A 13,673-nucleotide genomic window follows, 5' to 3' on the forward strand; every position below is an offset into this window, starting at 1 on the left:
CATGCAAAACCCTATCCACATGCATTAGAAATACCTCATTGCTGTGTTTTTAACACAAGGTGTCCTAATTTTTCAAAAATGAGCTGACACTAGAGAAAACTAAACAAAACCCCAATTTGTCACATTCTTTTCTGGAAAATATTACTATTTTATTAAGAAATCAGAAAGTATATCTTTTTTACTAGAACAGTTGGGTTTGGTTTTTATTTTTTGTTTTTGTTTTTTTACCCCTTAAGATGGCATCTTAAAGCCTTTTAGAAGACACTTACAGGAAAGAAGAAAAATAAAAGCCTAGTTCCCTTTATCAGAAGATTTTACTGATAAAGACTGCCAGACTTCCTCCTGTGCTGAATCTTATTCAACAGTTTGTAGATTTTGAGATACGTATACCATCACTATAAATAATATGTTTCAATCAGGCAGAAGCTTCCTCCAGAAAAACCCTGTGTGAACAGCAAGGATGATTATTAGCAATTTTTTTGTTTGTTTGATTGGAGTTCTCAGTTGTTGCAAACATGGTCATGATTATCCTATTAACCAGCAGACATAATAATTACCAAAAGACAAACCTGTGGGTTACTACTAGATTGAAGTTACTAAAGAATCCCATTGTTAATTAAATTCACTAATAACTCCTTAGCCTGAAGACTCATAAGTAGATCTTAGTTTTAAAATCTGTTTCAGCCAATAATCATTTAACTAATTTCAAATTCAATATCTTAGGATATTTCTCAGGGAATTGCATTTGAATATTATTATATCAACTAGGGAAATGTTTTCTTCCTAGCTATGAAAAGAAAAAAAAAAAAAGTCAACAAAAATGCTTTTCAATGGGATTTTAATTTATTTTTCTAAAAGTGAATTCAGCACTTGGCCACCTTGGAAACCAGCATCCTTCATTTACCCACAGACTGTAAGTGCTAAATTCTGCTCACATCATTATGTCAATCTACCTAGGTCATAGTTAGCAACATCTGTATCTTTGCTTTTCACTGCTGGGACACCAAACTGGTGTTACTGCTTTAAATAAATTGTACATTTTCCCAAGAATTAGATTTTTGGGAGAGGAGAAACCGCACTGTACACTCATTTGAGGGAAATTCTGACAGGCATTTTCTCCAAAAATATTTTTTTCCAGTTCTTAGTTCAGTTTTGAATATGCTGGTTTCACCGGAATAGAACATCACTATTTCTCCTCACAGAGCGTTTTTACTCACCAGAGCAGAACAACAGTGTAAAGTCTGTATCTCTGTTGCTGTGTCCGTAGCAGCCAGCAGTGTTTGCTGCAGAGGGCCCCGCAGAGCTCACATCAGTCTGGCTGGACCCTTCCCTGCTATATTGAAATGCAGCAAAAGCAGTTTAGTTCAGCCTGAGATCTTTTCCAGAATAACGAACAGAGGAGGAACCTTCTGGAACTCAGTGCTGCAGGCCCCAGGGTTGGGAAGCCTGTGTGGACAAGCCCACGCAGCCCTGCAGATGCAGCACTCTGCTGTGGGACGCGCTGGCGTTGGGTCTGCTCCAATGTGCTGGCACGGGCAGGTGAGGAAAGGTGAATATGAATAGGTTCCCACAGTGGTGTTTTTCTCTTGTGGGGATGCTCTGTTTTCCCCAACTCTTGCCTCTCCTGTTGTGGTTATACCACAAGACATGATCCAGAAAGGATGGTTCAGGGTTATTTTGAGGAAGATGCTCTTTTTTTCTGTAGAGATATTCCTATGGCAAGTGGACTTCATAGGCAATCCAGGCTCATCCTGATTCAGACTTACTCACCAGGGCAATCAGGGCATGAGGCAGGAGCTCTTGAAGGTATCCCCTTTCACAGCCTGTTCCTGCCTCCAGCCAGCAAAGAAAGAGTGAAGATGGGGTGGGTGTCTTGAGCACTGAAAACATCACAAACTAGAAAAATTCACTCCAGTTCCTGCTTTGAGCTTAGTGATGTCTAGCTGAGCTATTTCCTTTAGAAAGACATTTATTCTTAATTACAGCACTTGTGTCTTTTTGGTATAACATACATATATTTATATATAATAATATATATATATATTCACTTTCAGAAGAAAGTGAATTATGTGAGAAAATAAAAGGTATTCTAGAGGGTTCTGCAGAGCTTCCTCAAGACAGAAACCCCATTCAGTAACTAGATAATGAACAAGACCACAGCACTCACCTTTTCTCTACCACTGCGAATATACAGGAAAGATGAATCCCTGGAGAAGGTCTGGAAGCCACCAGGATTTGTCTGAGGTTGATCACAAACGGTAATGGTATAATACTTTTTTCCATTTAGTCTAATGACAGGATAGGGAAAAAAAACCCAAAAACAACCAAAAAAAGCCACCACAGTGAAAGAGCAATTTGAAAACTTAACTTTAGATATTCATATCCAGAAGGAATCTGTCAGTGTGAACTCACCTGGTTCTAGGGCTGAGCTATTTTTAGATGTGCTGGATTTAAAAAAAAAAAAAAAAAAAAAAAATTAAGATATAGGCTGGAAAAAAAATTGTTTTGCTTATGTCATTTGCCTGCTTTTTGAGCAATGTCATGTAATCTCTTGTAGGCAGGGCATTGGTAAGGAAAAGTCTACAATAATCACTATGAATTCTGCTTCCTCAGGTAGAATGCCTGCTGATAAGTCGTTCCACAAATCAGCCATACATTAACCTTCCTTCTGGGAGGTGATGGTGCACTAAGCAGTCTGAGAAAAGCACTGCTTAAGTAATAGGATCTGAGCACTGATTGTCCTGCTTATGCTTCTACAGTGGCATTTGCAGCCATTTTCACGCCTATCCATCACACTTAGGCAGGTATCCGCTCATCGAATCAGCGTGGTTCAGCTCCCAGCCCAAAGCACTTTATTTACCTGTCTCTGAACTGCTCTGAAGGTGAAGCACTGCTTTATAGCACTTTTCATGGTATATATTGCACTCTTCTAGATAAGCTGCTTTCTTTTTTAAAAAAAAAAATATCCTTTAATCAAGTCATCAGGAAGAGATTTCAGAACGCTGGAGAGAGAGGAAACAGAATGGCTCCATTATGAAATGAGAACAGACCTCACCCTGCCAATTTTCCAGCACACCGGGCCTCTGCCCTTGCTTTGGAGGAAGCTGAGTGGGTTGCAGTGATATGTGCAGGCAAACAAGAGGTCTCTGGGGTGGTATTGCTTTAATCACTTCAGTGAGTAAGGAAATCAGGCTGCGGCAAGTTGTCATGTAACGAGCTCATGCATAAAAGCCAGTGAAGCAAGAACTGCTACACAGGAAGACATTGTTCCTTTGTAGTCCTTTCAAACTTAATGCTGCGGGTTTTAGCTGTGTTTGTGTATAATTATACTATTTAGTTATGACAACAAAGATAAAAGAGTCATTGGGCCCTGAACTGCAGAATCATGAACATCCCATAAGAGAGAGATCTTCAGCCATGACTGGATGTATCGTGCCAGCAGGGTAAAGACCAAACAATTTCTGGTCTTCCAAATAAAAAAACTTTTTTTGTAAAGTCTCAGTTCAGCAAGGGCTTTTCAGTAGGACATGACAAACAACAGCTTGTCACATTGATGGTGGTTTCTATTGCTTCTACGCTGACAGACACATGGATAAGACTTCTCACTTAGCAAAGTGAGAGGATCTGCTAATTATAGCCTGGGTGTTAATGTAGCCTTTGGTTTAACTCAGGGGTGCTTCAATTAGGTTGCTTTTAGACCTTCTGCATTTGTATTTTCAGTACAAATTGCTGATCCTTCTCTGTTGCTGTCTGAAGTGATAGGCTGTGGTGCAGCCATAGAGCCTGGTAAGGTACAGCTACAAGCAAGCACGTTAATAAGCAAGTACAACATCAACAGGAATGGGACCAAAGGCTGGGAAAAAGTGAGGAACAGGTGAAAGTCCTACCCCGGTGGCTGTCATTGGGAGGTTGCCAGAATTTTGTTCCCATTCATCATGTATATCATCATTTAGAGGGCATCTAATGACTGCTCAGACAGGATATTTTAGCTGTCCACACATTGCAATTGACCTAGAAAAGGTCAATTGATGTCCTACTGCAATCAGCAGGAACTGATTAAACATGCAACAATTGTGGTGAACGGTATTGGGTGGGAGAAACCAATGTCATTCCACTGACAACTTCAATAGAAATCTGATATTTTTCACTAGAAATTGTCCAAAAGCTCTTGAAGTGCACTGGAGTTATGCCATTACCTTCAATGAGCTTCTAATCAGAACACACATCTGGATAAGGAATAAAATTAGTGTGTTATTCTTTAAACATGGAAAAAAATATATTGGAAATTCATTTTGTTTCACTTAGGCATATGTAATTCCCCACTACCACCACCCTTCCCTTCATTTGTCCTCATGCCTTTCACTATCAGAATGCCAATGAAATAAAGTTAACTCTCTTTGTTGTAGTACAAAAATAACCAACTGAATGCCTCGAAGCTTAACAAAGGTGGAGATTAAAATTAAATAAAACCTAAACCCCAGAAAAGAAAGAGAAAGGACTTAGCTTAAGCACACAAAAATACTGGTAGAAGACCTTTAAAAATTACCTTAATAGTTGCAACTGACAATTTCAGCAATAGCATCTGGAGAAAAAAAAAAATATACTGTCTTGCTTTGTGTTTTCAAGGCTGGATGTGAGGTGAAAGGGAAAAATAACTGAAATGCCCTAATATTCTTGATTTAGATGAATACGCCCCGAATACTTGGAGTGATGAATATAACCAAGAGGTGGCAGCAGTTCATGCACTATTCATTTATTTTGCTTTCAACATTATTTTCTTCCTATAAGGTACAAGAAAATTAAGTTGTTTTTAGCTTATGATGTAAATTGTTTCCATTATTATTAAAGGGAAAGGAGTGGCAGAGACAAAGGAGACAGGGAGGAATAGTCTGAGGAAGGGATCTGGAAATTTGTTTTGCACATGCATCTGAGGACTCTTTTTGGAAAGAAATGTTAACTGCATGCTGTATGAAAGAGCTTAAAAACTCCTCCAGTCAGAAACGTCTTATGGGCATACATGCTGTACAGATACACTACTAACTGGTAAACACATTTCCTGTGATCTGCTACGGTTCTAGGATACATCCCATTCTCACAGGCAAGGGTAACTGCTACCATCTGGAGAATCTTACATTTGCTTTGAAGACAGGATGCTCAAAATGATGCTCCAGTGAGTAGCTTAAACCTTGCTTCTTCAAGGAAGGAAACTGCTTCAGATGCACAGTAGTAGCATGCTAAAGAGAGAATCACAAGGTTTATGTTTAGTTACACATGCGCATCAAAAAAGAAATCCTCCTGTACACCGAATCACTGATTTTAACTCAATCAGACATACTTAAAGGCATCTCTTTCTTCAGGACCACATCTCGTAGGGACTAGACACTTCCCAGTGGCTTCCATCTTTTGTATCAATGAAAATGTGACACCTGTAAAAACGAGCAACTGTTTTGGCTAGGCAATAGAATTAAAAAAAGAAAAGCTGAAATGATCTTATTCTGAGGGTATTCTCTTCAAAGAGAATGCCGAGTAGATAAGGCATTGCTACAACAGTCAAAGGAAAATAGTGCAATTATTAGTTACATTTTATAAAGGACTGAACAGAGGGACAAAGACACACTCCAACACCCCGATTGTTTCAAGAAGAAAAAATTTGCATTAAGAAACTGAGTTAAAACATCTTGAGGGATTCAATAAATGTTCCATGACTTGGGAAAAGAAGATTGCATCTATAGAAAACTTAGATCATTGCTCAGTAGTTCAAATACAGATAATCATAGACTTGCTTAGCTGACAGGTAGATAGCTAGATAAATATACAAAAAACCTGAAGTTATCACCACCAGACTAAATTCCTTTGCATTGTGATTAGCCTAGTTAACCACCACTGTCTTTCACAGCATCAACAAATTATGCTTTTCTTCCTTCACTGCATCAGAGACAAAGGAATAGTCATGACAAAATCCAGGATGCAGATATTCCATCTGAAATGGCTTTAGGTCTTGTTTAACCCCAGTCTGCAGTCCAGGAAGGCGATCGCTGAGTATTGCCCAAGCACATCAGATATCACAGGCTTTTCTCCTGGACAACATGGGGGAAAAAAAAAAGAAAAAAAAAAGTCCTTTATCCTTTGTATGGCATATGTTTGAGCACTGCATACGTACAGGAGCACATTCATTTAGCCCATAGATCTTGCCAGCATGGTCTGGACCGAAGCCGAGTGGCTTAGTGCTGCCTAAATGCAACCAAAATCCTTGAGAAAGGTGCCCATCCAGGAAGAGCTGCCTGAGAAAGTCTTGCAGGTGCTTGTAAAACATAAACCCAAGTTTTCTGAGTACAGTCTACTCTTTGCCTACTAGTGCATGCATGAAAGATGTGGAAGATCTGCCCTGTAGTTCCCCTCCTTTCTGATTTTGTTAGATAGGGATGAAAATATCTGATTTCCCCCTGTCCTAACTGTCTGTGTTAAGTACTGGCCTTAATAGTCACATTTCCTCTCAGTGGCCCCCACAACAAGTTTTGTATTTCAGGGTGCAGCGTGCACTGTTACAAAAAGAAGATGGTAGTGCTTACCCCACTTCCAGAGTATTCAGTCACAATTCAGAATCAAGATTTTGAATCTTCCTAGACCAGAGCCGTAATTCCCCGTCTCCACAACAATCACTTTAAAATCAGAGGTAATTCAAAAGAAAGGATACAACAACAGTAGATTTTTTTTCTGGAAGTCTTAAGTAGCGCCTCATGATTATTATTGGCTAACTCTTAAGTGGCTGTCCTTTCAGCATAAAGAACATTCTTGACTGTTTTTCAGAAATCGCTATTTCTTCCACTCACACCATTCACTGTCAAGGTAAGCTAATATAAACAGTATGACTTTTTGCCCTAAAGCTAGGTGGTGAGATGATACAGGTAAATAATTTCAAGGACTTCATTCACATGCTTTCATAAAATGACATAGCATGACATGAAATACTCATCTCTTAACTTGCAACTAAAGAAAGCAGTAAACTATGGTCATTCTTAAATATGAGTACATTTCTCAAACAAATGCTAATGCTATTTAAACTTTTTTAAAAATTCTGAATATGTCAAAATTTATGTCATGAATTAATGTGCGTTAAAAAATGCTGCCTATTTAGCACTTCAAAATTAATAAGCAATGTTTTGCCAATTTTTTTGAGAAACCTCTGTGTCATCATGAATTTGCTTCCTAAGTATTTGTGTGGTATCCAGAATGCTTGTTTGCAGGCAATAGCTATTGTCAAGCTACAGTTATTTTCAAAATGATCATATGGCATAAATTCTTAACTTACAATAAAGATCCTACTCACTTTTTTTCAGTTTTCCTCTCCTTTGACTTTATGCTAATGTAATGCCATGGATTCTGCTAGGGTCAAAAGGATATAAAACTGTAGTAGCTTTGCTTCTTGTTGGAGGGAGATTGACTACATGGAAAGACCTACTCAAAAATTTCATCTCTCCCTGCCTACGTTTCTTTTTTAAGGAAGATTAATTTAAGGAATTGATTGAACAGGTCAGTCCACTAAGGAATAAGAGTCCTAAATGTAGAAATGGCAGCTTTTCCTGCTGTAGTCCAAAGTCCCTCTGGGGATCCAGGCCTGGAGCCATCAGCTTGTCAAGCCAAGGATGCCTTCTTACTGTGTCAGTAGCACCAGGAGCTTGACAGGCCACGCTGATCCCATCTGTAGATGTTACTGATATCTCTAGAACCAAGAAAGATCCAGAAAAGACTTAGTACCTTAGGACTGACACACTTTCTCTTTATATTGCCAGCTTCAGTTCGGGAAGATCCTGGCCATAACATTTTCATGCCCGTACATGTCCTTACAAAGCTCTTGGCAGATAGGCAGGAAGTGTCCCATGGACCTTTATTGCAGCAATGAGCCTTCTAGGGATGGCTTCTCAGGTTTCTGAGGTTATCTGTTGGAGGACTGAGCATTATCACCTTAAAATCTTCTCAGTCCATCCAGGAAGTGAAAGGATGCTGAGAAATCCTGGACATGAGCAAAGCATTCCTGTGAAGACCTCAGATGAATTTATGTGAAAAGTGCAAAGCATGATTGTAACAGTAGGGTAAAAATGCAGATAACATGGAAAAAAAGAAACGTAGGCAGGGAGAGATGAAATTTTTGAGTAGGTCTTTTCATGTAGTCAAATCTGTGTTAGTTCCAGTAATGTAGGAAGTCAGTGGGTGTCTGATTATCATCTCCTGAAGACAGAAAAATTGCCACTGTAACATTTTTTTTTAATCAGACGAATTTTTAAATAATAATTGAATTATATATAGCAGCTTTGTTGGGTTTTTTTTGTTTTTTGCTTTTTTTTGGGTTTGGTTTTTTTTCCGTTTCCCTCCACCTGGCTTTCTCATACAAAAGCTTCCCCTTCTCATACCGTTGGCAGCTTAGAATATGAACAATGTATTTTGTCTTCAGCTTAAGTTCATTATGTGTTTCTGAACTACTTGGCGGGAGGGTGGGGGGAATTCCTTTGTAATGGCTTCTAAATAAATTCAGTATCAATTTAAACTATTAGAGGAAGTTAAATCAAAATAATTGGGATATTAAAATACTTTGTGCATTTCCAATCACTGGTTTATTGCAAATCTGGATCTTTTCCAAGGAACAATAATAGAATGAATACATTAGAATGTTTCCTTCCCCTTAATATGAAACCATTTGCTCATGAAAAGATGATTGATAACTTGCATTAAACACAAAACCAGATTGATTCGCAGACATGCTTGAGGAGGGGCTGGAAGGAAAGGAGAATAAATGTCACATTAACAAAACATTACACAGACGCACATTCACACACTCTGGGTATATTAACCAAATAAAAAAGAAAACAACATAAAAGCTTTCATAACACCTCTTCTCATTAGAAAATATACTAACCCTGTGCAATGTAATTGCTAAATACACCTTGGCATGGGCAGAGAGAGGTATTTTGAGATTCTGATTGCAAGTGCTCTGAACCAGTTCAGAAAAAAGCTAGAGCAGGGTACAGAGAGAGATAAATGTAAGCTGATTGCAGTGTCAGCTAAGTTATTGGCTCCGTCTTGTTTCTGATCCCTCTACCATTCTTCTTCACAAAGTGAAGAATTATGTCTTCCAAACTGTATAGTTTACTGGGACTAGGGTAGATTTAGATTAGATATTAGGAAGAGTAGATGTTTCAAAGAAATCCTTTACTTTGAGGGTGGTGAGGCACTGGAATAGGTTGCCCAGAGAAGCTGTGGATGACCCATCCCTGGAAATGTTCAAGGCCAGGCTGGATGGGGCTTTGGGCAACCTTGTTTAGTGGAAGGTGTCCCTGCCCATGGCAGGGCAGGGTGGAACTAGATGGTCTTTAAAGTCCCTTCCAACTCACACCATTCTGTTATTCTATGAAATAAGCTTGCGCTGTGCAAGTCCACGGTCTGCAGGAGTTGCCACAGTCTTCTCTCTGCCACTGCCACAGAAATGTCTGTTTCTAATAGTTGCCACATTTGGTCTTAGGGCAGTCCTGAGTTTCCAGTCTTCGTTTCAAGCCCTGGTGCAATGTCTAGTGTGGCAATTGTTGCGCACAGGTACATATGCATCCATTGGCACGTTTCTGCCAGCTGGAGAGAGCAGGGCTGCAGTCAAAGCCCATTCTTGAGCAAAACACAGGGGACTGAGCAGTATCACTTGAAGATATCTCTGCATTTCTGTGACCCCTCAACACCTTTCTCATTTGTAGGTTTTTTTTGTTCTGCTTACTTTGGGGACAGAATTTTAATTTACCATATTCTCCTTGTTAGCTTTCAACTTCTTTCCTTTGCTTCCCCCTGAAGAAGACAGGTATCGCTGCAGTGGATCAGATTCAGTCTGTCTGTCTTAGGCATTATCCATTCACAGATTCTTAGGGTAGAATACAAGAAACAACATAAATATTCAGCCGTCTGTGGTACATTTCTCTACCTTTCTGAAGAGAGCACAAAGAGTATACCCCTTTTCTGTTCACTTAAATGTATTTAGAGTCACTGCTTGGGCCGTCTGGCATTCACAAAGCTTCAGAGTCACCTGATATACGCACTACTTGGTAGTCTAGCTCCTGCTGCAAAGGTTCTTGCACCTTAACCTCCTAAGAAAATCAGTCTGATTGTAACTAATGAATCCCAGCAGAGACAGAAGGGGAGTGAAGGGTGCTAGACATAGCTACAGCCTACATAAATGGGGAAGAGAAGAATTCCGCTGTAGTGAATTTGAAACAAGGATAAGTTTTCTTGAATCAAGTGAACATGTTGTTGCCAACAAAAGACGCGGGGGACAAATATGCATTACAGCATAAACAGAATTCTGAGTAGAAATCAAGATGCTAGATTTCCTCAGTATTTGATAATGCTGCGATCACTGCAGCAATGTTATGTCCAGCTCTGGCATCTGCCTGCATTTCAGGAAGGATATTGACAATTGTTCTGAAAAGAGGAATGAGCAAAATACTGGAAAACATGCCCCAAAGACAAATATTTAAAGAATTCAATCTATTGGTTTATAAAAGAGATGAAGTAGCTTCATCCCATTTCATATGGATTTCAGTGGGGAGAATGAACTAGTTTACTGTTGAAACTGAAACTGATAAAGCTACAGTAAACCCAGGGATTAGAATCCAAAGTTGAACAAACAATCTGTGTGATAAGATACACATTTTTAATAGGGAAGATATTAATCATTAGAATAATGCACCAAGAGCTTTCAGAGTATCACTGGGCAATTTCAGATTGCCATCAAATGCTTACAGGTTTTGTCTGATTTTGTTTTCTTTCCTAAATATATTGTTTAAAAGAAGCTTAAAGAGAATGTAGTTCAAGCATGTAGGAATATCCACATCATACAAGTAATCCCTTAGAAGTTCACTTTGGGTCCCTCTTGGATTTTATAACGTAGAAGCTGATGACTCCTGAAATACCTAAGGATGTTCAGCTGCACCTAGTGGAGCACAACTCTATCTCTGCAAACATATTTCAGTGCGAAGGCAAAGCAAAACCATACCTGATGCAGCGGCCCATTGATATTTGAATGTAAATCCCTTGGGTTTTAATTTATATGTCCTAAGATCCTTGTTTAAATGTGTGTTTCCTTTCTTGTAAGTCACCAAATAACTCCCTGCTAATCCCCCTCATTTACATTGAATATTAGCTTTGTGGAGAATGGAACTAATTAATCCTGCATAACTATAATTTAGTAGCTGGGCTGCACAACGGCATGAGAATTAGCATGGCACTGGGCGCCAGGTTATCAGATCCATTTTCTGGGTAAGTCTTATTATGTTCTGCAGGACAGGCACAGCACAGAACAGATTTAATTACACAGCCTTTCAATCAGCTTCCTTGTAAGCCAGGAAACTATCTTCTAACCCTCTCACTTTACAGCAAGCAATGCTTTCTCTGAAGCTACTCTTGCTTTGTACTTGACCAGCTGATCATTCTACCTGGACACTAATTATTAGTAGGAGCTAATGACTAATGACCTTTTCTGCAAGGTCATATCCCAAGATGACACCAGAGTCTATAAACATTCTCCTAGTTAGTTAATGACTAGTAGTAAAATGATGATTAACAGCAAACAGCCCACTTTCTGAATAAAATATAAATGAACATATGATTTTCACAATAAAAACAATATTACACTACTTAATAGCATGGGCAAATAAGTACATAAATAAATAAAATCTCAACTTCAGTTGATGACAAAGTGTGATGTTGTCTTACATCCTTCTCTCTAAAGGGACTTTACACGTCAGATGTTGTCCAGTAAAAGGTGTGGGTTTTGCTGCCAGGTCTGGCAGTGACCTGCCCCAATGAATCACTCAGACTTTCTCTGCCTGATCCTCCTACTGCTCTACTTTTTTTTTTTTTTTTTTCTTTTTCAATGTTGATAGTAAAGTAGTTTTGTTCAGTATCATGACACTCACACCCCCAGCAGAGACCTGTCCCGTGAAGGTGATTCTCAAATTGTGCTGTCAGTGGATACAGAACGTCTTTTGAGGGGGTAGCTCAGATCTGCGGTAGAACAGAGCACCCTTTGCAGGTTCTTCTCCAGGATACACAGTAGGTAGGCTCCTAGTTTTGATGATTTGGTTAAATACCTTGATATCATTAAAAAAGCCTGCCTTATGCATGCTCATTTCTCCTCTCTATCAGCTAAGAAAAAAAGAGATGGCAGAGTAAGGGAGACTTTTAGGCTTTCTTACTGCTAAAATGTTCGGATTATAAAGATACATCACTGTATTTCACCAAGGAAGGAAAAAGCAAGTCCAACCACGTGAAAACATTCAGGTGTGAGAAAAGCAGCACAGGACTACAAAGAGATTGCTGGAGATTCTCCTTGTTTCATTATTTATATTTCCCCACAGTGGCGAAAAACCACATTCCTATATTCAATATAAAATATAATGCATTTAATTGATCTAAGTAATTTCAAGGCTGCTGAATAGCAGAAGCCTCCGGAGTGGAATATTCTGACTTAATGATCACATAAAATTGCTCGAAGTGTTTTTAATGTCATTGTAATTTCTGAGTTTATTTAATAGTTGAGGGGAAGAGAGGGTAACATTAACAGTCATCTGCATGGCTTGCATGACTGTATATAACAAATGAGACGTGCGTATGCCACAAGAGCCATCATTTTAAAATGGCTGCAGTAAAAATGCAGTTTCACTGAGCATTTGCTTTAGGCCATGACACAGTTTAACGAGGATGATACTGCATTAAGATTCAGGACACCTCAGATTTGTTTCCAAGTGTTTGGCCTTTTATGGAGTCAGATCTCTTCTTGATTCCAGATTCCTTTCTCTTTCTTTCTCAACCTCAGCCATTCAGTTCATACAACCACCAGCAACAGCTGTCCAACTCCGATGTCTACGACAGTGTGGTTGTAATCCACGTTACACCTGGAAAGTATATGGTAAAGACATTTACTTTTTATTTAGTGTGTGTAAACAGCTGCCGCTCATCCCTAATCATCAAAACCTTGGTTAATGTCAGATATTATTTTTCTCACTGGCTAAGCCCAGGCTCACTTGCAGATGAGGGCCAACACATTCACCCACAGGCCAAAAGCGTAAATCCACTATGGGCCTGTTTTGAAGCACGAGAGGGGATTATGTATGCAGTCTGCACAGATGCTTTTTCCAGTGCTGGTGGCCTCCCTGATTCCAAACCAGTGATAGGTGGAGCAGCAGCATGTGTTGCTCTGCTGGATATCTTTATTCCCCTCATCCCAGCGTTTGCTAGTTGAAGTCTTTTCCCCAGTTTCTACTGACAATTTTCAGAATTATTTTGCAGTATTAAAACAAGAATTAAGATTTTAAAGCTAGTTCCATATTCTCCTCTACTCCTTCTACCCGTCTGATCTGTTTGAAGTTATTTTAATCTCCTCTCAACCTTGCCATTTTTTTTCCTATTGGACTTGTCTAATTTGCTTCATTTCTAAGTCATGATGATATCCTCAAGACACCAATTCATAACTTCCTCATGCTGAAATTGTTCATTAAAATCTAATTTTTACCGTCTAATTCTGGCTTTTTAGCTAATGAAATCAGAGCAATTATAAATATCCATCTTGCAACATTGCATATTGACATTTGAATATAAAGTCTCAGAATGGAAGAAAAGCATCACTGGAGAACTTTCTT

General features: G+C 39.0%; 1 long non-coding RNA gene across 17 annotated transcripts in view; it reads right to left on the bottom strand.

The window, feature by feature from the left end:
• Positions 1–821: 821 nt before the first annotated feature.
• LOC130155336 (uncharacterized) overlaps positions 822–13,673 on the bottom strand; it is a 114,926-nt gene continuing 102,074 nt past the window's right edge. For 7 of the 17 annotated variants that reach the window (XR_008824026.1, XR_008824024.1, XR_008824020.1 and 4 more), the window contains 6 exons: positions 9,782–9,898; positions 5,336–6,659; positions 5,133–5,234; positions 2,861–4,781; positions 2,168–2,288; positions 822–1,829 (listed from right to left, as the gene is read on the bottom strand). This is a non-coding gene — a long non-coding RNA (uncharacterized LOC130155336). The remainder of the gene's footprint in view (positions 1,830–2,167; positions 2,289–2,860; positions 4,782–5,132; positions 5,235–5,335; positions 6,660–9,781; positions 9,899–13,673) is intronic. The other 10 variants (XR_008824034.1, XR_008824025.1, XR_008824032.1 and 7 more) reach the window with 10 other exon arrangements.

Source organism: Falco biarmicus, chromosome 9 (assembly GCF_023638135.1).
Source record: "Falco biarmicus isolate bFalBia1 chromosome 9, bFalBia1.pri, whole genome shotgun sequence".
NCBI classification, from domain to species: Eukaryota; Metazoa; Chordata; class Aves; order Falconiformes; family Falconidae; genus Falco; species Falco biarmicus.